The following is a 24,554-nucleotide window of genomic DNA, read 5'->3' as shown; positions in this document are numbered from 1 at the left end:
GGGTTTTTATTAGTTTGCAGCAGTAGCTTTGAAGATTTGTGGCTCCAGAACCTAATTTGTCACCATAAGTCTTTTGTAATAAAAATGCTAGCGCTCAAAATGTCTACTTGACAGTCAAGTAAAAAGAGCACAGATGTTGTAACAATCTGTCTGAATACTCCCAGTACTTTTACATACTGAAAAGTAAATTTTTGGCTGGAATGAGGTAACATTCCTATTGAAGTGACAATGGAAAGAAAAAAATGTTAAGCAGCAAGAAAACAAACTTGTGAAACCGGACATGCAGTGAAAGTTGTCAGGGCATTCACTGCACTTTAGTCACATGACTAGGCATAAGTCATTTTGGAGGTTTTTTTCCCATAGAAAGTTGCCTTTCATAAAGATTCTGTTATCAGGATTACTCAAAGTAAGTAAAAAGTAACCCAAGTTGGTTTATCATTGCCTTCTTCTGGAATGCATTTTCCCCCAGTTTCCCAGTTTAATTAGCAACCCTGGTATTTTCTGGTGATCTCCCTTCCAAGTATTAACCCAGATCTGAACACACTTAGCTTTATGAGATCAGCTAATCTTCCTCCCCTGGTAACTGGAAAAAAACTAAAATAATTAATTTGCTTGTTTGAGGGAGTAAGTCAATAAACCAAAATTCAAGAAAAACAAGACAGAGATACTATTAATTGTAACTGTAATTTGGTTTATTATACAGTATAGTATACCAGCCTAAGCTGCAATATTCCCCTTGGGCAAGCATAGAGAATTCATAAATAAATACATATGCATTTAATTGTCAAATAAAATATTGTTAATGTCTGTTTAATCCGAGTTCTTTTTCTGGGTCCAATTCAAGGTGTTATCATATTTAAGGCCCTACATGGTGGCATGGAGCCAGGTTATTTGTGGGGCTCCCTCTCTCTGAGGATATCTTCCCGTTCCACTAGGCTGGACAGAGTGGGTACATGCCAGGTCCCTTCCCTTAAACGTTGTTACCTAGCAGGACCTAGGAAGTACACCTATTCCACAGCGGTTCCTGCCCTGTGGAACACTCTTCCCCCCCCCCGAGATCCAGTATGCCCCCACCCTCCTAGCCTCCTGGTAGGCTTTAAAAAGCTGGTTCTTCCCTTAAACATTGGGATAAGTTGAGGTTGGAGCCCAGCGATTGTGACTGTTGGGGAGTGCTGTTTAGGGTGCTAGGAATTGTTTTTTGGACACTGATTTTATTGGCTGTCTTGGTTTTATTATTGTTAGGTTAGCCATCCAGAGTTATGACACCTAAGATGGGTGTCCATACCAGTCTTATAAACAAACAAACTATACTTTTCCCTACAGCAAAACCTAGACTTCTATCATGAGCACGAACACGGTTTTATGGAAATCAACTACACCCACAATGTTTTGTCTGTACATTTGAAGGTAGAAATGTACCAATATATTGATCGAAGAATCTTTACTATTAAAGGCATGTTGTTAGCATTAATTATCAAATATGCAGGAAACTTTTATTCTTCAAATATACAGTTCTAGTTCTTCAATACCTTGCCCCCGTTTTATCTAGTATTTTGCTTTGCTTCAAATCTGGTAACGTTTCGGACCTGTGTGAAAAATCCCACACATCCACTTTGAAGTCAGTTGCAACACTACTGAGCAGTTCTTATAACAGAGAAACTGCACACTTAATTTTTAAAGAGAGAAATGTCTAGTTCAAGCTTACACAGGAACAACAACTTCAACTATGGAAACCTTGTTCTATAAACAAGCAGAACAAGCAGAATTTTCAGTATTTTCAAAGAATCTTTCCACCTGCTTTCACATGAGGGTATAGCTGTTTCTCTTTTTCATTTGGGGGGGATGTTGCTATAGAGTACTTGGGGGGGGGGGAATGCCTTCAAGTCAGTCTTGATTCCTGGCAATTGCCTAGACAAGTCCCTGCAGTTTTCTTGGCAAGGTTTCAGAAGTGGTCCGCCCTTGCCTTCTTCTTCTTCTTCCTAGGGCTAAGACAGAGTGCCTGGCCCTTAAATTCCCCCAGCTGGTTTTGTGTCTAAGGCAGGACTTGAACTCAGGGTCTCCCTCTTTCTAGCCCAGTGTTTTAACCACTAGACCAAACTGGCTCTCACACTGTACTAATCCATAGTATATATGTGGTGTACTTCAGACTTTGAAGTACCTTGATTTGGATTCTAGTAATCATTTTCATGTAGTACTACGTCCCATCATAGAGTGCAGAAGACAAGAAGTGAGGAAGGAAACAAAATGGAAGACTGTGAGAGTGCAATATCTCAAAGTGTTATGAAATAAACAGTTAATTCATTTTTAAGTGATGGTTTACTCTAGAGTCTGCATTAAGAACCCTCCAAGAAGGAACACAAGTTATCTTTCTTTCTTTCCTCTTCTTTTTTTATCCTGCCTTTATTATTTTTATAAATAACTCAAGGTGGTGAATATACCTAATGCTCCTCCCTCCTCCTATTTTTCCCACAACAACAACCCTGTGAGGTGAATTGGGCTGAGAGAGAGGGACTGGCCCAAAGTCACCCACTGGCTTTCTAACAATTTCTTAACAAACAATACTGTCTAGAAATCAGACATCCTTCACATTTTAACCATTTTGGACATTTCGGTTCTAATGACTTAAACCCTCCTTCAGGTCTTATCCTGCACCTGATCATAATACTACAGAGGAAGATAATCAGCTGCTCCCAGAATCTCCTCTCTCGCATACCTTCCACCTGCTTGCATCATTCATGGATTGGGCAGAATGCTGAATTGCAAAGCAACTGTGTATCAGCAGAGCAGGCTCCCCTAAAATGTCTTCTTCCTCTTGCCATTCCTTCTTTCCAACACACAATGGTGAAATGGAAAATAACACCACTTATAAGGGAAAAAAACACTTGTTTTCTGATTTTTTTTAAAAGTGTATTATGTATTTGTACAACATGGCAAATTAAACTTCCATACTAAAAAAATAATCAATTCTGGTATTGGCCCTCCTGAGCTTAGATTTTCTATTCAATAGAAATCCACACTCAGACTTCATAATTTTAAAGAAGAGAGAAGGGCATTATAGAGATCATATGGAATGACCTCAGCTATGCCAGCAAACAATTTTCACAGCAGGAAACAGACCATGCACTTGAAAAACACATTTTGTAAATTACGAGGTCTACCTCTAGTTAAACCAATCAACCACTAGCTGAGAAAACAATTTGCCAACAATCTTACTCTGGAGGTCTTCTATCATACAATTTGAAATTCTTTTAGAAGTTTTTGTTCAATGCTGAACCAGACAATGGCTCCTGTTGTAGTATATTTCTAATGTTTTTATTATGAAGATAGATTGCCTGTAGTTATGTAGATACGAGCCTACTTAACTATTCCTTCATGCCATGTAGGAAACATATTCCATTTGTCTGAGCACTTGAGCACTGAGCACTGAGCACAAATCCTTGAAAGATTTTCACCTCAGAGAAGGTACTGTTGAGGGTTGCACGTTCAAAAGGTAGATAAAATGGTGAGAAAACTGAAGAGGCAGAGGAGTTGGGTCATCCTGTATGGAAAAGTGAACCTGCGCTTTGCACAGATTGTCCCATGATTTTAAAAATAATTATTAGCCAAACAAATAGTCATTTCTGCAGGCAGATTAATTACAGGCCTGTGAGTCAATATACAATGGAAAAAGACCAAGGACAGGAAAGTAAATTCTGAGGAGATTAATACGTATTGAATGAAAATGAACAGAACGTCTATTTCTTCCCGGATGACTGTTGATTTCATATTGTTTATCTAGAGCTGGTAGTAAACCAAGGAACATAAATCTGAAGGGGGGTGAGGAATCTCCATTCTGTGAAATGATCTGTTAAAGCTGAATACAGGGTAAAAGTTTTGCTCTTTGGTAGAAAATGCCCACATATTGTGCAGAGGCAAGTTTAAATCTAGTCATGATATGATATGATATGATATGATATGATATGATATGATATGATATGATATGATATATGATCTAGGTTCATGCAAACATACAACTGAAAGAGAACTTATTTCCCTCACACCAGGAATATGTGCTTTGTACAAGTAATTTCCTTTAAACCAGGAGTGATTACTTACTTTGTAGAAACACCACCATTATGTCCTTTCGGACATGTTCTTTCCTAACTGTAAGTAGCCCATTTGAAAGTCTGTCTGTGCCAAAGATGTTTGATTTTTCCCACCTGCTTTTATAACCTCTCTGTGGACCACACTGTAGAAAATGTGCTGATTCCACATGGATTTTCTAGGGGAAAAGCTTTCTGCAAAACACTATACAGTTTTTGAATGAATTTGTCCTGCCATTTTATTTGTGTATTGTTTATTGCAATCGTATACCAGCATAAAATAACAATCACTCTAAAATAGAAGTAAGTATAAAATATCATATTGATAGAATCAAGTAAAGTAAAAATAAGAATTATTAGCATAGAATTACAATGTATAGGGTTTAAAACCAGGGAGAGACCTATAAAATTACAATCTATAGTCTAGATCAGTGTTCCTCAACCTTGGCAGCTTGAAGATGTGTGGACTTTAACTCCCAGAATTCCCTGGCCAGCCATGCTGGCCGGGGAATTCTGGGAGTTGAAGTCCACACATCTTCAAGCTGCCAAGGTTGAAAAACTCTGCTCTAGACGTCATAAATAATTAAGGTAGATAACTACAGATAGATACATAAGAAGTACTAGGATTTGTAAGACATCAGAAACTGTAAAGCTATGCTAACGTATATTGGGCCTAATACTTGCTGAAGCCCTACTATGGTTTGTTGCGATTATGACCGTTATGATCCAACCAACTTGAACGAAGGAAATAGCAAGATAAAACATGGAATGGTATGTGTATATTTGAAGGGGGGGGAAGGAGGACAGTCGCAAGGGAGAGAAAGATTATAAAATATATTGAGTTATGGCAATTTATGCCATTTTATATTTTGTTCTTAGATGCAAAATGATTGCCTGGAAGTCCAGAGAGACGAAACAGGAAACGGAAAGAGGGAAACAAAACCTACAGAACATGCAGCAATCTTTACTACTTCCAGTCCTGCACAATGCTCTGATTTGTCCTTCCACCAATTTTGGTGGAGGGGAATTTAGTTGTATCACACCGCCTGGAAGACTTGGATTCACAATGCAGCTACAACTTAGGCAAAGATGCTCTGTTTACTCTCTGCTTGGGCTCCTGGGGATTTGACTGCTCTAAATATTACTTGAAAAAATAAAGCTTTTAAATGATATTTTATTATTTATTCATGTGGTACCCGTTTGCCACATATTAGGCTGCGCTGAAATTGCTTTAATGGTAGGTCTTAGTTTATATTAGGAAATCAGACTTGGTTTAGAATATGTTTTTCAGTATTATTTTTGTGTTAATCACTTCTATGGTTAATTGCCAAAATTGCTCCATTTTCCCCCTCTATACCCATAATCCCTTAATGGCTACTTTTTGGAATCTTCAAAAAATATGCATGCTTTGATTAATTAACTTTGGTTTGATTTTTCACCCACACCTAACTGTCTCACTGCATTATCCAGTACAGAAAGTTGGTTGATTGGGATTTGAATGTTTAGTTTGCTTGTATTCTCCTCCTCTTTGACTTTATTTTGCTCTTTGTGTGTGTCCATGTGTGTGTGACTATATTCATATTTTAGTACCAGAGTATTTTTTTCCTCTCTATTTAGCATAATCCAAGAAGAATATGATATAATAGGAGCCTTTCACTGGGATGAGCTCCTGAACTGCCTGTTGTAGCTTGTCCCCAGGCACTCTGTAGCTTCACATCCTAAATGAATCATATTTACCCAGGATAGCTATTGCATACTTCTTCAGAAGAATTGTAAAAATGTTTCCTATCCCAATTAGCCTTGCTTAAGCTTTCCAAACTCAAGTTATATTCCTGTATTCTTGGTTGTCCTTCAAACCTAAGTTCTGACTTGCTCTTTGGTTCTCACCTGGGCAGAAGATCCTGACTTCTGACTTGCCCCTCATTGTTCACCACTGGCTCTAACTTACAGCTTTTGATACCCAATTCACGGGCCACTTCAGATTGTTGCTAATGATCTAGCACAGATACAGCGGGGTCCAGCATTATCCATGCTATCCTGTAAGAATACGAGGTTGCATTTTGATCCCACCATAAATTCTATTCCAATATGGAAATTATTCCATTTGTGGGAAATTAGAAACTCAAATCTGAATCATGATCTTGTGCATTTTAGCCACTATGGGACAACACTGCAAATACTAACTCAAAGGCAAAATTTTGGTGTGCAATTCACATGTAAGTAATGTATGCACACTACATTTCCCACAGTGTTCAATAAGGGAAATACTGTGAGCCCTTCACCATTCTGGGTCCATACGAAACATCCTACTCTCCTGCCAACCCCACAAGGTAAACCAGACCTGAAAATCAACCCCACAGGAAGACTAGAATTATACTTTATTGGTAGGCTATAATATCAGAATCTTGAAAGTCTGATTGTGCTTTTCCTCCCCTCCCTCTTATATGCCAGTGAGTTAGGGAACCTGAGTCTCTTCTTAATACTATCTCTGTTCCCAGGACTTAAGGAATGCTTCTGCCCTTTTTAGTGCATAACAGTTTCTGAATATTTGCTTCAAGGCCACCTCTCTGACTCTCTGCATTCCCAAAGGAAAGGGATAGGAAAGCAATGCAATTATTCCCAGCAATGAGATTCTACTGAGGAAATGACTTATTTTTAAATAGAAGCACTTCCTTAAGAGAAGATGTCTGGATCACACACCAAACTCAATTATCAATCAGAAGATTTCCTGCCTTGAAGGAGCAGCTAAAAGATACTGAAGTTATAGCAGGTTGTCCTGATCTCATGGTCTATCTTAAACAGTGTTTTAACCATCACTGCACACTATGTGCTATTACAACCTGGACCATTTTGAACATTCTGTGCATGCTGGGCTTCAAAACTGGATTGGGGGGCCAGTGGTGCTGCCAAGCTTGAGAAACCCTGGGCACCACTGCTTCTCCTTCTAGTTGCTCCCCTTACTTAAAAATAAAAAAGGGGGAGTTTTTCTGCCTTTCCCATATACTTAAAAGAATGAAGGGCATCCTCTGTGTTCTTAAGTTCTCCATTTATTCACCCACCCCCTCCTTGTCAGGTGGACAGACAACAGTTCCTGCAACACCTTTCTTGTTTGCTTCTCATAAGACTCTAGTGCTACAGATTCCAGCAATCAGTGCAATGAAGGTGACACTTGCAGCTATCTGGAATTTGACTCCAGCCTGTGAGAACTTTAAACCAAGAAAATATATTGCACCAACTATCCCAGTCTTTTTTTTTTGGGGGGGGGGGTTGATAAGCAGCAGAAGCCTTGGACTTTCATCAGCTGATCCAGCCTTAAGTATGTCTTGATTGACTGTTATACAAATAAAGTTCCGAAATTTTCAATTTTTATAGTCCGTAGTTTTGAGAACGTATCTCTGAATTACATGTATTCCTCATTTAGTGATCACAATTGGGACCTGCAACTTAGTTATTAAGCGAAGCAGTCACTAAGTGAAACCACAACTGTGCTTATGATTTCACTTCAGCTTTCCTTTGGTTTACAGACCTGCAAAGGTTGTAAACGCAAGGACTGATCGCAAAGTTACTTTTTCCTCACCGTTGTAACTGTGAATGGTTGCTAAATGAGGCAGTTGCTAAATGAGGACTATCTATACTCTTGTTTATCAGTGACAAAGAAATAGCACTTTTGCTTTTGCAGATAGATATTGTACATTACAAGGGGCTTGTAAATCTAGCACCCCCATATCACTTAAGCTACTCAGACTGAGCATAAGAGCACTGTAACTATCAAGTCATTTCCCTATCAAGAGGAACCCTATTACATTCCAACTCCTAACTTCCTAGCTCATTTTTTTTAATGGTGTGGAAGTTGGACCAGTCATCCTATTAGCCAACTATGACCGCCAATCAAAAATTCTGAAGTGGCCCCAATGTCCCCATCATGGCCCTTCAAATAGAAGTCAGTTTACTAGTGGCAAGGTATTAATTCATACCTTGGGGAATGACTTTATTTTGACAATTCAAATCCCTTAACAGATGATGAGTTTGACATCCCTCTGGAAATGTGAGAGAAAATGCTATAATATGGATTTTATCCACAGTTGTTAAGGGAGCTGGGCTATGAGCTAGTAAAACAGAGACTGGAAGATATTAACAAACAGACAGTTTGATACAGTATCTGCCACACAAATATTGTGGCATGTAACCATGACTCTAATTCTAACCAGAAAAGTACCTTGAGCAGTTCATTCTCCCTAGATCCCATGAGACATTTGTTTGAATGATATTCTTTTTTCAGCAATGCTGAAAAGAAGATTCAGGAACATATATATCTTCAGTAACCAAAGCTTCCTTATGGCTCAGATGCCACTGAAAACTGAAGCACATCTTGCTTCCTTGTACCCTTTATTTGGAAAATCTTAACAATACATATTCCTTCTGATAAAGAGTATTTCTGGAGGCCCTGATGAATTCTGTATTAGATATCTTCTGGTCCACTTAGATCCAAACACCATAATCCAAGTTATTAAGTTTTGCTACTCCTCCTGTACATTCAGGCACTGGGAATACGGCTTACTTATTTTTTGGTTGGGCTTATGCCAGAAAAATGCTCTTGTTCAAAGCATTTTTATTGTATGTTTTGTTGCAAATTACATGTGCCATTCAGTTCTATATTCATTTGTGTCTGTAATAAGTTTTTATCTGTTTTGCCTATCTACACTTATCGGTACCTAAAAAGAATGGCCTTAGTAAGTAGTTCTGTCTTACAGGAAATGCTGGTGCCTTGCATAACCCACTAAATTTAACCACTGCCAAGCAGTCATCCTCACATATATTTTGCTGCAGTAAGATTGTGCTAGCACCATAACACAGCCTAGATACGGCTATAGCCACCTATACAAATCATGGGCTGTCTTAATCAGCACTATTTTAAAGGCAGGTAACTTATTCTATCTATCTGTCTATCTGCCTGCCTGTCTGTCCGTCCATCCATCCATCCATCCATCCATCCATCCATCCATCCATCCTATAATTGGGGAGCTTCACAGCCTCACTATTCATTATTCTCCCCTGCCCAATGCCTAATTAACTTTGAGATAGCTTGCCTTATTATTTCTGTACGGGAGTTATGTGCAAAAGGGAGAAATGTTTCCAGCAAGGCAAAGGTCCTTTTTATTATTTATTTATTTAAGCAATTTATATGGCTGCCCAACTCACTCATGGTGACTCCGGGTGGCTTATAGAAATAAATATTATGCTGGAAGACAGATTCCACCTGGGGTAGCTACCACAGAAAAATGTTAAAATGATCATGGACACCAAATATTTATTTGGAAAAGTGTCCCAATTACCTTACCCTGCTTGATACTTAAGAATGGCATATTGTTGGGGCAGCCTCATTTAGGGCTTCTTAGTTTCCACTTTAAAAGCATGTGTGATGATAGAATCCTTTGGCTCAAATCAATTTCAAACAACCTGTCACGATGGCAGATTTATTCGAACAAATATTGCAAATCCGAATTATCAGTAAGGACCCTGGATCTTAGACATATTAAATAATTACAAGCAGTAGCAAATGGCTTGCTCTCTGGGCAGGCTAGAGAAAACAATTCAATTAGAAACAGTAACCTACTACAGAAACTGGAAGGAATCTGGCTAATTTCCTAAAGGAGTATTTTCAAGAAATTTGTTAGAGACAGTAGAGACTGAGGTTTATTCAGTAAGGGATTAAGAAACCACAGAAAACTTAAATAATAAACAGATACATCTAAACAAAGACTAAAGGACATCGACAATGTTTTTTTTTTAAAAAAAACATCTGCAGGCTGTCAAACAAGGCAAGAATGCCAGCAAAAAAAAATCATGGGACATCTTTTGCCAAGGGACTACTTATTTAACATACAATCCACCTTTTAAATTGCATTATGGCTTCATCTCATGGCAGAAGCAAAAATAAGGTATAAGATTGCCTTTATTCCCAGCCCAGCAAAGATCTGGCTACACATACCTGAACACACACATTTCAGTTTAGAAGTAGCTAATCACTGCTCTAAACTATAAATCCTTAAATGGACATGTCCACAAACTTTTACCTCTTCAAAAAAGTTGTGTGCATTTCATTTGTCTACTTTTCTTTTGCCTTCTGCTGCCAAATAAAAGCTACGAGCAGTATTTTGGGCGCGAAGTAATGTGGTTTTTAAAAAAGTTATACTGTAATAAGGAAATGAAGAGGGTAGATTCAAAGCAACAGGAAGCTGCCAAAAGCAGAAAATTCATTGAATCTACTCTTTCTGTGTGGGAAGGGTATTCTGGCTTTCAATCCATAACAACAATTAACTAACTTATTTGAGTAGTCAGATTAGATTTGTAGTACAGTTTAATCTAGAATAGAGGCGATCTGTGTGTGAATGTTAGCAGTAGAGCTAGATAAGGGAGGAGGTGGGCATAGCAGGCTGCATCAGAGGTAGAGAAAAAGTTGGGAAAGGAAATTAAATCTGATTCTCTCCTACCCTCTTTCTATAGTCCATGTCTACTTTTTAATCTTTTTTTAACATTTTAAAACATTTAAGGTACAATTTTCATCATATAGTTTTCCATTTTCTTTTCCTTTTTTCCTTTATCTACAGTCCATTTCCATCTAAGTGGTCACTAGGAGTTGAAAACAACCTGATGGCACATAATCAATCAATCAATTAATCAATCAAAACAGTCTATTTTTATTGCCATTCCTTGACACTATTCCTAAGCATTTCTGTGGTGCCAGCCCTTTGGAACATCATTCCCCCAGACCATAGACTGACACCGACCCTTTTGGCCTTCAGGGAGGCCCTGAAGCGTGGCTCTGCCTTCGCACTTGGGGATCTGGTAGTAATGGAGAGCTTCTACAATGGCTCTGTTGAATGTGACATAGTGATGGACTTTGCTGCTGATTATGGTTAATTTTGTTTTAATGTGGTTTTATTTGTGGTTTTTGTATGGTTGTATCTCTGTTTTAACCTGTTTCTATTTGACCGTTTTTTTTTAATGGTTGTGAACCACCCAGAGTCACTTAGGTAAGATTGGCAGCTATACAAATTGAATAAATAAATAAAAAATAGTAAGGTCTTTTTAAAAAAACTAATGCAACACCTTGAAAATAAACCAGAGTATTTCCCAGATAAGACTTTTCTTATACCATTAGACCAAAGACAAACAGCATTTTATCGAAGTACATCATTCTCTTTGATTTTAGACTTTCTCCACTTTCCCCATTACTTCTTCCATGTTTTTTCTTATCATAAGTTGTTTGAAGGGGAAAACAAAAGGGGAGGGGAGCTGCACTGTATCTTTTCATTGGTTGCATCCATCTGGAGACATCCCAAGTCTGCCAACCATTTAATCTAAAGGATATTGATTTTGGCCACTGTCTTTAGGTAAATTCATAGTCTGCTTCCAAAACTTAGTGCTGTGCTATTAAGAATTGTTTGGGAGTATATCAATTGTGACACCGATACAATACCACAAACCATACTGGTCTGCAGAAAAGTAGCTACAGTATATTGTTGCAGCTTGGCTGGTTAGTGGAGAAATATAGGGGCCAGCTGGCTTAAATTCAAGTGCTGGCCTTCAGTTTAATTATAGGATGAATTCAGATTTTAAATTCCCTGTAATGAATGTATATGTATATATATGCACAGACACACCTATACATTTATTTATGTATCGCATTTGTACCCTGCTACACTCCCAGCGGTTTCCCAATAACACAAAGGTTAAAACTTCCATAATCCAATAAACTTTAAAAATATAAAACACACAAACCAAAAATCCAAAAAAGCAATCTAGCTGGACAATCTAAAGGAAATATGTCAGGTCCCCAACACTCTCTGGAAGATCTTCATCTTCAATTGCTTCTGGAAAGCAACTAAGGGAAGACATCAGGTGTGGGGATGGCTGGGCCCTCAGAGGCCTGACGTTTGCTGCTCTGAGCCATCGGCCTCCTGGACTCTTTCTTTTTAATAATTGTTTTGCACGGGTTTTAGGTTTTATGAAATTGTGTATTTATTTATTGTTTTAATGAGTTGTGAGCTGCCCAGAGTCCCCCATTAGGGGGAGATGGGCAAGGATAAATTTAATAAATAAACCCACAAAGTCAGAGTTGGGGTAACTTCCAATGAGAATCCATTCCAAAGGGGTGGTGCTACTAAAGAATGGCAACATTGCCAGGCCTGTCAGACCTTTGAGATAGACCAGACTAGGAAACCAAAGTTATGAATGCTAATACTTTTATTACAGTAACAGAACCCTGTAAGTCTGAATACACCTTCTCCCTCCCTGCCTTTATCTACAAGAGAATTAGGGAGGGTCAAGTCTGAGATGTTTTTTCAAATTACATTTCTTCTTTGGGCTCAGATTTCATTTATCTGACCATTGTCTCGATTGAGGCTCCTGTTCCTCAAGGTTATTCTCACAGCCCATTGCAATGCTTCAGCCCCTCACACTTCCCAAAAGTGGGGAACCACCAGCTGCTTCTCCCAGCAAGATTGAATACGTTGGGATGATCCAACCAGGTGAACATGGTTTTGTAGGTAGTTTGCTGCTAAGCCCTAGAAGACTCTAGAGGTTCACCAGCACTTTACATTGCACCTGGAAGCCTGCAGCACCCACAGCACAGGTGTAATGTGCTCTGAGTGGTACATACTGGATAATACATGGACCATGCATTTTAGATCAGTGGAACCTTATGAGTGGTCTTCAAAGGCAGCCCCATGTAGAATATGTTGCAGTAGTATCTGTCACCTACATTATTGTTGCAAATCGCAAGATGTCAGAAAATGTAAAAGCTCAGCTACTTAATTCTAACAGGAATTAAGCCACACAGCAGAAATTCTTTATTATACTCTACATTTTACAGCCAAGCCATCCAAAATGCTGCATATACTGGCTATAAAATCTTTAAAATAGTATTATGCAAATAATTAATGTGGTGTATGCCATATTCTGCATTAATTATATTAATTCCATTATACCAATTAAAACAGTGAGGGCAGCCCCTGCAAACAAGTGCAATTACAAGAATTGCAATTTTTATATTTCATTATTTTCTTTCATTATTTGCAATATAAAATATTTCTAGCATCTCACTAGCAATCGGCATTCAGTTAATTTTTAAAGGGGAAGAACATAAACTAGCAGTAGCATAGAAGACTAGAAGGTTTGGTTTTGCTGTTTGATAAAATTCTTAATAACATAATGTTATGTGTGGTTTTCAGAAGTAAATTTGATTCTGTTCAGTGGAATTTACCAGAAAGTAAGTGTGCATAAAAATGAAGCCCTGCATAAAAGATCTGTTAGCTCTATTCTTGGCTTTTAAACTTATTGATGTAAAACAATTCTCTACAGAAATTCCTCTTATCCAAGTAGCACCTGGTCTACAATGCCATGTCTGAAGACAACTGGAAAGGAAACAAAGCTTAAGAATGCTCCGCAATTTATATAAAGTTTACTAAAATACAATTCAGACGTGTTGTGAATTGTATTTTAGTAAACTTTATATAAATTGTGGAGTTTTATTCCAAAATTAATTGCCATCAAGGTGCAATATAACAGGAAAGGCATTCATTACTGAAAAAAGAATGAAAAGCTATGTTATCCATATTATAAGTTTAATTTAAAGGACTGCATTTGTATGAAGGGATTAAAAATTCTCAAAGCAAACTTAATAAATTATATTGGAGCCCAATGGCCAAATAATTTGCAGAATTATATGAAATTGAAAAGGCAGAATTAGTTGAAGAAACTACTGTAATTCTTCAAGCACTACCTCAGCAATGGGGTAGATCTACAGTGAAGGAAGTTCTACAGTCCACATTTAATTATTGGTGTTAAAGTTCCTATTATTTAATTAGATATTTAAAGTTGTGATTGTAATTCCATCTGGGTTGTCTTAGTGTTTACGTTACTTGTGAACCACCCAGAGTTGTTGGGAGTCGGGCGGCATATCAATTATTATTATTATTATTATTATTATTATTATTATTATAGATTATGAGATACTTTTAAGCTGTTACAAGCTGCCATGACTGTTTTCATGGCACTAGAAGGGGAGAACAGAACCCTTAAAATAAATAAATAAATACATCCTAGATAATTCTGTTACTGCTATTAATTTTAATGTCGTGCCATTATGCCTCTATGATGAGTGCCTGGAATGGCTGAATTCTGCCAGCTGAAGAAAGGAGAAGTACCTTAGAAACTACCAGAAGCTAACTGAAATTTGATTTTAAAATATTTCTTATTCCATTCTCTAAGAATGAAATTTTGACAAACTGAAGGAAGATGAGGTCAACAAGAACAGCACAGATGTATAAATTAAAACATGGACCAACTGCTTTTCCTTACGTTGTCTGAGCAAAGATTTGCAAAGAGTATCACCTAATAGCTACTGAAATAAGATTTGTGTCATTTATCTAGTTTTCATCTGCACAGCAGAAGAATTGAAGATGTATGTGCAGGGAATTTTTTTGACACAAACCATCAACATTTATGAATAGCTGGAGAACAAAGAAGGTTGTGTTAGACATATAGCTAAGTCTGGCTGAAGACATTTTGCTGCCTGATGCCAAGAACAAGATGGCAGTCTTTATATTCTGGGTACAAATGTTGAATAAAAGGCTAAACTGGTTATGGACAATGCCCTCCATCACGCCAAGAAGCAAGAGGATGGCTGAGAGGGCACTGGGCAGCCAATACGGCACATGCTCTTTCCTTCTACTAGGTTAGAGTTACAGCCAGGTGATTGCTTTACTTGCTTAATGATAGGGATGCCTTAGTATTATCATTTCTCCCTTAGGCCTCCTCCCCTATATTTGGCATACACAGGGCAAGCCTTGTGCTCATCAGCTCCAGTCCAAAGAGGAGGAGGAGGAGAAGGGGGAAATAGATGGGGGCAAAAAGAAGAGATTGGTTGGAGGTTGCCTCTCCTCCTTTAAATTAAAATTTAAAAAAAGAACCCTACAGAAGTTGTTCGGAGTCCAAAACGCTGTTTAAAACAGCAGCCAGCCAAATGTCTCTGACAAATCTATGAAAGCAATTGCCCGTTCCTGTTTCCTTTTCCCTCTTTTGATGTTCAGTAATATGGTGCTCTGGATTTGGAGTGTCCATTCGGTTATCTTGGCTAATAGCCATTAATAGACCTTTTATGAATTTATATAACCCCTTTCAAAAGCCATCTGAGAGTAAAGCTGTACGTTACATGTGAACGTGTGTAACAAAACACCAATTATCACTTCTGCTGTTGAAAAGAAGCTTCCTCGGGGATGATTTTCAGCAGGGAATTAGCTGGGATGATGGGGGAATTTTCAACTACAGCTCCCTCCATCCTGCCCTGCAACTGCTTTTCCTTACAGGAGACCGTCTTTATGCAAACACCTGGGAAAAACTGGACCCCAAAGTGTCGCTTTTCAAAAATCCATTTATGATATCCAGAGTGGATGTATAGCTTCGTGATCATTAAGAATCAAATATGTCATCTTGTTCTATTGAATATAAACATATACTTGTTGCATTTATTTGTCCAGTTTTAAAAAAATGGACCATCAAGCTATGAAGGCAAAAGAAGGGCAATTTTGAGTACGCCCATATCTGGTGGAGGTGGTAGTTTACAGGGTACCATTCTCTGGAAAGATCCTTTGTATGAGTCTCATTGAAGCAAACAGAGGATGCACAAAATTGTGACTTGTGCCTAGAAAGATATAAAGACTATAAAAGCATGCAGAGTGCCCTTTTAATGATGAAACAGGGACACACAGAACAGCATATATAATCTTGAAACATTGCACCGACCATCTAATCCTTTGTAACAAAAGAAGGTGTTCCCTTTTTGAATTTTCTTCAAATCCTCAAAAAGCCACAGTTCCAGGGTTCCGGTTAGTGTTGAAGTATTTAGCATAGAAAACATATAAAGACAGAAATTAGCATCATCAACATGTTGTTACATCCCTGGAATTGTTACCCTAATCACGGCTTTCCAACACTGCATTTATTTATTGCTTCTGCCTTAATCAAGAGAATCCCCCCTTTTATTTTTCTCAAAAAATAAAATAAAATCTGTTCTTGCAAACAAAATCAGCAACCAGTCAGGCAGTCACAGACCCGGTATTTCTTTTCTGTTGTCTCTTTCCAGTGAGATGGCTCTGGAACGCTGCTTTTCAGTTTAAAAGAAATGCATTTTTCTCTATGTACCACATAATCTAGATTTAATTATTTACCAGGTAAGGTGTCTGAATGCTGTGCTATCAGTAAAGGCAAATGACATTCTCACTTACCGGCTAATTTAGCTTTCTGCAGCTCCGGCTGCAACACCGCAGGTGCTGTGATGCCCCCTCCCCAATGCCTTTGATAGGCAGATCAGTGGCCAATCACTATCTCAGATTTCTCCTCACTCCAGAGCTCTTCCCTCTGTTTTCATCTCCATTATTTTAATATGGTCCTTTCCAGCCTGTAATTAACCTGTTAGCCGGTTGTAGTCAACTTAAAACACAGGTAATATCTTGTCTGAAACAATTCTCTCACTGGTAGAAAACAGCAGGACTTTCCCAACAGACCCAGGAGACCAAACTAGTTCAAACAGGGGACATTCAGGAGTGGCAGGCTTGATGAATCAATATCGTATGCCAGATATTTGAATTCTATAGAGAAACTGTACCATCTTTGAATCACCACTACAACAAGGAAGGAAGGAAGGAAGGAAGGAAGGAAGGAAGGAAGGAAGGAAGGAAGGAAGGAAGGAAGGAAGGAAGGAAGGAAGGAAGGAAGGAAGGAAGGAAGGAAGGAAGGAGCTAGCTAATGGAATAATGTGAGTGTCAACAGAATGCTATTAATAACAGCAATGATTGCACCAGATAATTCTGCTCGTTGGCATCTCAACTGAAAAATGCTTTTAATGCATTTCATATGCAGGGCTACTTTCACTGACGAAAGCTGCTGGGAAGCAGTCTAATAAAGACATGCTGCCTTTGGTATAATTATTTCATTTAGTATGAGAAAATACATACGTACAACAAGAAGAAAGATATTTGCAGAGCCATTTGGATATACTGTAGCAGCCAATCTCACAGATCAATATATTTACAACTCCAAATGCAAATTGGAAAAAATACCTAAACCAGAGTTTTTCCTTTCATTGTATTTCCTTCCCCCATAACTACAATTCAGGATAGCGTTTCATGAGGTTGATAATCAAGTGGATTTCAATGCATGAAAGCGGATGCTATGGTAAATTGTGTCATAAGGTTCTTGCATCTAGGACAAACAACCATGGCATCTCTTCTGGAAACTGCCTTCTACATGGCATCAATAGAAGTGGTCAGTATATCCAACACAGTCCCAAGGCACTACTCAAGGTTTTCATTATGATCTACTGTATAATGCTATGAATGCCTGCCTTAATTAAGAATTTCTTCTTCCTTCTTGGAATGCCATATGATGTCCAGATGTGCTCCACTATTATATGTAGAATATCTTGTGTATGTACACACAAGCATGCCCTTTTAGACCCTGTACAAAAAATTCATCCATTGCACAAAAAAGTGAATGGGGTGCCTTAGTTCTTACACAGTGTCAGTGGAGAAGGAGTTCAAACCACTGGGATTCCCACACACACACACAAATTGAAGACATATAAGTTAACTGCTCTGTCTGGAGCCAAACCTGTACTTTCCCCAAATCTAAAAGAGAGATAGGAAGACCAGGAAGTAGAAAATGGGAATTCAAAAATTGCACTATATATACAAAAACCACCTGAGAGCTTTCTGGATGGAGCCTTTAGTCTGCAAAATATTTAGCGTATATAGTTTTTATCTACCCCAAACAGGGTGCAAGGAATAACACCTGGCAAAAGTAATGGCTATGTCCCTCCTTCCCTGTTTATTTTACAATGGTCCTGCTTCAAGATTGGATGAGCTGACCCTTTCAAAAGAGTTCATCTGTGGCAATACAGAGAGAAAAAAGAGAAAACAGAAGAAAAGGAAGACAGAAACAGTTGAGAAGTCCATGCAAAGAACACTGACAACAGTGGAATCTCCCCAAAGACATTGGCCAAGATCTCATAGGGTGGCTCAGAGCATTGGCAAGTTGAAACAGTTCCGGCACACAAATGTGAAGGTACCGCAAGGCACTGGCAATTCCTATATGGCTTAGAGTGCAGGCACTACAGAACAGACCAGGCACTGGCATTTTGAAGAAAGATCCAGGGTGCTGGCATTCAGCCACCCTACCCCATCATCCTTTAAAGGCCCAAGGAGCTGGCAACTCCAGCAGATAAACCTGCAGAAAAGGCCATGTCAGTGTGTCCATCCTGGATACAACTCAATGGATGTAATTGGACTGATTATGTGCCATCAAGTTCTTTTCGACTCCTAGCAACCACATAGATTTTCTCCATGAAAATCTATCCCTAACCTGTTTTTTCAAGTCTCCCAATGGTGCACTCATCGCCACTGTAACTGAGTCCATCCACGTTGCTGCTGGTCATCCTCTTCTCTTTCCTTCCACCTTTCCCTGCATTATAGACTTTTCCAGAGAGCTAGGTCTTTGCATAATACAGTATGTCCAAAGTAGGATAAGTTGAGCCTGGTCATTTGTGTCTCGAGTGAACTTTGGGTTAATTTGTTCAATGATCCATTGGTTTGTTTTCTTGGCTGTCCACAGTATTCTCAAGAGTCTTCTCCAACACCAAAGCTCAGAGACATCAGTACTCTTCCTATCCTGCTACAATCCACCAACTGCAATCCCAATAACAGACGTATCAAATAATTATATAAGCCTACAAGGTTTTGGTATTTCCAGTTAAGAAGCAAAGCTCATAGCCATGATCTTAAAAAGCAGCAGCAGCAGAAAGACTGCCTGAACCTCCATCAATCCATGCAACTGCAGACCTGTTCAGGCTACACAAGTGATTTTAGTTTAGGGTTGGTGGGGAAGGGTCAAGAGGAAATCAGGGTAGCATAAAAAACTGTAGGTATAGGATGGAATATAAAATAATACTACAGGCTACAGAATAGCAAACGTTGCTGGACTACAGAAAAAGGAGTAAGACAGTACTTAGACCCATGGAAATTACAGCATAATTATAAAGATTGTGAATTAATTAGAAGACCAGTGTGGGTTAACAATCACTAAAATAATATGGTTGGAACTTCAAAATTTAGTGTAAAACCTTTACTTTGTAAATATTTTGTAATAAAAAGGCCCAGGCTACAGGAATTGTGTCTCTTTCCTGGCTCTACCACTATTCCCCAACCACACAGGTTTCTCTGATCTGTATTAAAAAGTACCCAGATTTAAAATTCAGTAGCTTTAAAACGTGGTATTAACAAGTGTACTGAATATTTTTGTGGTGCCACTGTGTATATTGAAGAATATTTTCTGGCCACTTTTAAACCATTTCCCTACAAATATTTGGGGCCCAGAAGACCTTAGAAATGTTCATAAGCTTTTGTTTCCAAAAGCTTAGTCACTGATTGTTGATTAACAGTATCGTTTAAAGGATTTATAGGCATAATAATTCTGTTCACAAAGCCCATTTAAATACTAGGTAAAGAACTGGCAGATGTATCCACACATTTTTATTTTATTTCTTATTATTATACTTAAAACCCTTAAATATAAAACATGGCAGTAAAATCAATACAATTAAACTCAAAATTAAAAGCAAAGCCATTAAAATCAGTTAATAGGTAAAAGAGGTGGTTTCCCCATTTTCTCCTTGGAGAGTACATTGCATAGCCTGGGAGCTACACATGAGATGTTCCTCTCCTGCATACAAGCTACCCAAATTTTTGGCAGAAGAGATATCTTCAGATGGACTCTCTTGCTGATCTAAGAAACCTGCCAAATTTACAGTGAGAGAGACAATCCCTCAGAGAGGTGGGATCTTAATTATTTAACACCTTAAAGGTCAAAAACAACAATTTTTACCACCATGCCAAGCAGAATTGGCAATTCACCAATTAAAAAAAAAAACCCTATGGGTGGTCTGTGTCTTCCTCAATCTTAGGTCCTCTACCAGAGGCCTGGGAGTTTGAGGATTCTGTGCAGTGTCTTTGCTGTTCCTACCACTGCACTCTTCTGGACAGAGAGCTCTGATGTTGCTCCTGGGATCTGTTGGAGCCACTCTCCCAACTTAGGGGTCACAGCTCTGAGTGCTCCTACCACCACTGGAACCACTTTGGCCTTTACTTACCACATCCTCTCTAGTTCTTCCTTCAGGCCCTGGTACTTCTCCAGCTTCTCATACTCCACCTTCCTGATGTTGCTGTCATTTGGCACCACTACATCTATCACCACCGCTGTCTTCTGGTCCTTGTCTACTACCACTGTATCTGGTTGACTGGCCAGTACCTGCCTGTCTGTCCGGATCTGGAAGTCCCACAGAATCTTAGCCCTGTTACTTTCCGCAACATTCCATGTAATCCCATCTGGACTTGGGAAAATCTAGCCCATACAGTGCAGATGTTCCTGTACACAATGCCAGCTCCTTGGTTGTTCTGTTCATTGTTTGCTGTTTCTGTCTGCATCATTCATTCATTCATTCATTCATTCATTCATTCATTCATTCATTCAGATAGATAGATAGATAGATAGATAGATAGATAGATAGATAGATAGATAGATAGATAGATAGATAGATAGATAGAGTGTGTGTCTGTGTGTGTGTGTTTTGTGTGTGTGTTTTATATATTGTTTTAAGGCAGAAAGACATGTGTTTAGGCATTCAACTGTAGAGGTGGGAGGTGAACGGTAACTGATAGTTTTTGACTGATCATTCTTCACAATCAGCTATTGGCCAGGAAGACTTAAGTGTTGAACAGGTTCTGAACTGTCTGCAAACTTTGACTTCCAAGCTAGCTCAGATAAATAAATCCTTACAAGTAGAATCAGAAGAATTGGGTGAAAAGATTTACCTCCTAAGGGGCTGTGACCTCTCTTTCCTCAAGCCAAAAATTCTTGGGATCCACAAACTCATATTGTTTTGTTACATTTAGTAAAACCCTATACTTAATTTCTAGCTTTTATTTTTGCAGATATCTTATTAATATTCTTCCAGGTCCTTGCACTGTTACTGTCCTCTGCTATATTTCTGTATCTCAGTATTATTCTGTGGCTATTTTAATTTGATTTAACCCCTGGAAGTTCAGATACATGGGACTGTAGTGATGTGGTTAGCAAACAAACAAATAAATAATTTTAAAAATAAAAATAGGAGACAGGAACATTATGTACACTAGCTTGAGTTGTATGAATAAAAAGGATATAAACATGGCTATGTTTACTTCCAGAGAACTGACTACAGAAGTAAGGCAATTATATTGTGCTACCTCAGCTTAAATACTTCAGCTGTATAAATTCCATAGGTAGTAAATAGAGCTCTTAAATCCAGCCTTGTTCCTATGTATACTGTTAATCTTGCAGGATGGAGTTGTCTTCTATCCAGCCCCCAACATATTATCTATTCTAAGAAGGAAATATCTTTTTACTTTCCCTATAAGTTTGGAAATTTGGAATTTTTACTGTTCTCCAATTAAAGGCACAAATAAACTAAAATGGCTTCCCCCTCCAAAAAACAACAACAGCCCCACAAGCTTTTTTGAGTGATATATGTACAGATTTCAACTTAGCACTGTCAACTTCAATTGTCTACAGTTATTCTTGCTAGAAGGAAAGTTAATCACAGATGTTTAAGTTAATTAAGTTCTTAGAGGCAACTGAACACATATGTCAACACTAAATACTAGATAAAAAATAATATATTGTTTGACATTTCCCCCCATCAGATTTGGCATAAGAAGGATGGAAAATACATCTATATAGCCTGATTAGTATAGATCAGTTTTAGGCTCAATTTAGGGAGAGGAATTATTTTAATATAGACATAAAGCTTTTGATCTGATGGAAATTTGTTCAAAATTCAGAATTCCTATTCTAAGTATAAATGTGGGGAAGATAGATTTACATTGCAGTTCAATCCTATATGTAAATCACTTCCCAATAGCATTTATACAGAACACTGCTTTTCCCAATACAATTCAGCCCTCACATGAAGATCATCCATGGAGCTCCTGCTTGTGATCTTGTGGACAGATTGGCTTATGGTATGACGACAAGGAAGCAGTGTTTTCTCAGTGACGCTGCCCCAATTATGCAACACTCTCCCACTGGCTCTATGCTGTCTAGTTTCAAATGACATGATGTGCATCCTTACCAAGCTATTTGCAGGGTAGCAACTGTTCCTACACTTTTCAAATAAATTTTGTTCTCGTTTACAGCTAAATGCTGAGCTTATTTTTTTTAACATTTTGTTTCATGGCCTAGAGTTTTATTTTGTTTTATTGAGTAAACTGCGAGTGAGGAAAAAGTCTGAGAACTGTAGTTCAGCAACATCACACCAGTCCTAAGCAGTAGTTCCATCAGAGTCTTACTCAGCTTCCTAATCTTGGCACCTGTCAGCCTTTCTGTCCTTGGATCTTCTTCCTTTGTTAGCTGGTTAGACATTCCAGCTTCCTTATCTGCTTGTTTTAGCTTCCGTCCTGTTTCCTGGCTGTACTATTCCATCTCTCTCTTTGGATGGATTTCTCAGCTCAGTTCCTTTCTGTGGAGCTGGCTGAGTTCTTACTGAAGCTGCTTAGATTTCTTTTCAGCTACAGTGTTCCATCGCTGACAGTTCCATAGGGCTATAATGGAAATCACAGTAGAGTGATTCACATAGCACTTTTCCTTCTTTGCATACATGGCCATTCTCAGGTGAAGAAAGTAATATATCCATTTATTAGAAGGAACTAATGCCTAAACACAATTTCCATGGTGGAACGAGTGGTTTGTCATTGCCTTCTTCTGGTATGTATGTATGTATGTATGTATGTATGTATGTATGTATGTATGTATCTATGTATTTATTGTCAAAGACCAAAAATGATTATGCAGTGCAAATAAACATTGTGTGAGATAGTATTAGATAAATCTCAGATCATCACACCCAAAGGAGATAAGGCAATAAATCTTGTATTTCTGCTTCCTCCTTCTTCCACCTTTCTCCCTTGAGGCCAATGCAGAGAGAAACTGGACAGCCAACCAAGCCATGTTTCACCTTGACCAACAGATCCCAAAGAATCAGCTAGCTTTATTGGCTTATCTGAGGTTTAAAAGGGGTGGGTGGGTGGTCATGTTCATTTGTCTCTAGAGAAAACAGCAAAGTTATGCTCTCCAATCATACTGAGAGGCAATTTGCTTTGTAACTTCTGTGCATTCCCCCCTTTCTTGGCCTTTCAGTTATGGCTTAAGATTGTCAATGATTGTACTGATTTGATGTTATTATATAGATAATGCTGACCTTGGTAAAACAAGAACAGCAATATACTGGAAATAAAATCAGCTGCTTCTGCCAAGGGAGCAGGGGTTATTTTTGTGTCTTGCTAAGCACACGGAGAAAGATCTTGGATCATGAAGGGGGACGTGGCAAGATGGCAGTTGTGGCAACGTGACTGAAGCCCTGCCCCATTTGTATATGCATCAACATGGCATGAACAAAGGGCTTCAACCATGTTGTCTTGGCCACCCTCTTGCATTTTTGCCACTTCCCCCTATTTACCCTATGAATGCCACTGAAACGTGATGAAGGAAGAAGGGAGATATATAAGTTGGATACAGGCTACCTGCAGTGTGACTACATGCTTCTTTATGAACCATCCCATATTTAGGGAAAAGAGAATTCAGAGTAAGTCAAATTAATAAGTAGTTTTCATAGGACTAGTTAAATTTGACAAACCGTTACATGATTTTGTTAATAGAAAGTTAAAAAACATGTTTTCCTATTCTCTTATTTGACTATGTTTCTTTATCTCTGTGTTTCAAAGATGTATATCCTCTTTTTCCATTTATGTACATTTGCAAAGTACCTTACTATAAATTAGGTTTCTGCTCAGTTTGAGCCTGGATGAAATAATTAAAGCAACTCCTCTTTAATTCAACTCTTGAAAGCAGCAGCATCTTGCTCACAGTGGCCTGAAAATGATATGGCTGCTTTAATGAGAGCAGAAGTGCCATATCCACATGAAGTCTGAAACACTTCTTCCCAATAATTTTCAAAATGTGCCCAGCCCTAAAAATTACCCTTTTAAAAATCACAATTGAACAGTTGAAAAATCACAGCAGGAGCATTCAGTGGGGCAGTAAAATCAAGGCATGTTAATAACTGTAAGTATTTACTATTTTGCTAAAACTAGATTGTTTTCCCAAATCCCCATAACTCCGTTATGTTGTGTATGCAAATGCTGTAACCACAGGGATTGTTAGAATTATGGTGATAAGTATCAATGTAACAGATATCAAAAGAAATACTAATAATTATTTAAACCAGAGTTTATGCAACTTTTAAGCCAAGGATTACACTTGGCCCTTGAGTAATGTGCTCTTCAAAAGTGACAATATTTGATATAAGGTTAACTTTGACTAAAA

At 38.3% G+C, this 24,554-nt stretch overlaps 1 protein-coding gene across 16 annotated transcripts in view; it reads right to left on the bottom strand.

Moving 5' to 3' along the window:
- The window catches only part of CACNA1C (calcium voltage-gated channel subunit alpha1 C), a 572,293-nt gene that overhangs the window by 463,508 nt on the left and 84,231 nt on the right, over positions 1-24,554 (bottom strand). The window lies entirely within an intron of this gene.

This window comes from Python bivittatus, unplaced genomic scaffold (genome assembly GCF_059951505.1).
Source record: "Python bivittatus isolate LINGU-HERP-01145 unplaced genomic scaffold, Pbiv_v1 ctg000330_np1212, whole genome shotgun sequence".
Classification (NCBI taxonomy): Eukaryota; Metazoa; Chordata; class Lepidosauria; order Squamata; family Pythonidae; genus Python; species Python bivittatus.
Note: the sequence above shows the minus strand (reverse complement) of the source record. Positions and strands in the feature narration are given on the sequence as shown.